This window comes from Balaenoptera borealis (assembly GCF_965194805.1).
Source record: "Balaenoptera borealis genome assembly, chromosome: 2".
In the NCBI taxonomy this organism is placed as follows: domain Eukaryota; kingdom Metazoa; phylum Chordata; class Mammalia; order Artiodactyla; family Balaenopteridae; genus Balaenoptera; species Balaenoptera borealis.
Window position 1 is genome coordinate 96,344,422 of NC_138867.1, and position 1,088 is coordinate 96,345,509.

A 1,088-nucleotide genomic window follows, 5' to 3' on the forward strand; every position below is an offset into this window, starting at 1 on the left:
GTGCTGAACATCTTTTTATATGCTGACAATCTGTTGTAGTAATTTTTGCTTCTTACAAAAACTGCTGACACATCTAGAAATATTTTCAAAATACAAGGCATGTTTTTCAGGGCTAAGGCAATTGCTCTGATGCACTTTTCTTGTCTCACTGTGATATGTCACGCTCCATATTCTGCTGTTTTGCTCAAGGGCTCTACATACAAAGAGTTTCACTTGGCTTTGGCTTGCCCATTGTTGAGCCTAAGCTCAACTAAACACATGGAGACTTTGAAAACCTTTCAGCATAATGCTGTAGTTAAGATCTGGCTAAAGCAAGTATTTTTTCTAACTCCTTGAGCTGTGTATTGCGTTGAGTAATCATCATCTGGATTGTATCCTCTTCAGTGGCACTTCAGTTTCTTTTGAATTCTTCCCTTGCCCAGTCCTTCAGGTATTTGTGATCACAATCATTTGGAACTTGCTGAATTGCCTGCAAAATCCTTCTGTGGAGGAGGAGAACTTGTTGCTTTCTCATGAACTGCTTTAGTGTTACTTTTGCTATGGGTAAGCGGGAAGTGGCGATGTCCTCCAGACAGCGAGGTTCGCCTAAGCTCATTTTTTTCTTTTTTTTTTAAATTTATTTTTGGCTGCATTGGGTCTTCATTGCTGCACACAGCATTTCTCTAGTTGAGGCGAGTGGGGGCTACTCTTTGTTGTGGTGTGCGGGCTTCTCATCGTGGTGGCTTCTCTTGTTGCAGAGCATGGTCTCTAGGCACACGGGCTTTGGTAGTTGCAGCATGTGGGCTCAGTAGTTGTGGCACATGGGCTTAGTTGCTCTGTGACATGTGGGATCTTCCTGGACCAGGGTTCGAACCCGTGTCACCTGCATTGACAGGTGGATTCTTAACCACTGCACCACCAGGGAAGTCCCAAGCTCATTTCTTTTTAATGCTGCGTAATATTCCATTGTCTGGATGTACCAAGTTTATTTGTCCATTCATCTACTGAAGGACAACTTGGTTCCTTCCAAGTTTTAGCAATTGTGAAGAAAGCTGCTATAAACATCCATGTTCAGGCTTCTGTGTGGACATAATATTTCAGCTTCTTTG

The 1,088-nt window shown here is 42.7% G+C and overlaps 1 pseudogene across 1 annotated transcript; it reads right to left on the bottom strand.

The window, feature by feature from the left end:
• Positions 1 to 223: 223 nt before the first annotated feature.
• On the bottom strand, positions 224 to 595 carry LOC309623071 (LYR motif-containing protein 2 pseudogene; annotated as a pseudogene). The gene has a single exon. The product of its transcript is annotated as an LYR motif-containing protein 2 pseudogene (transcript).
• Positions 596 to 1,088: the final 493 nt, after the last annotated feature.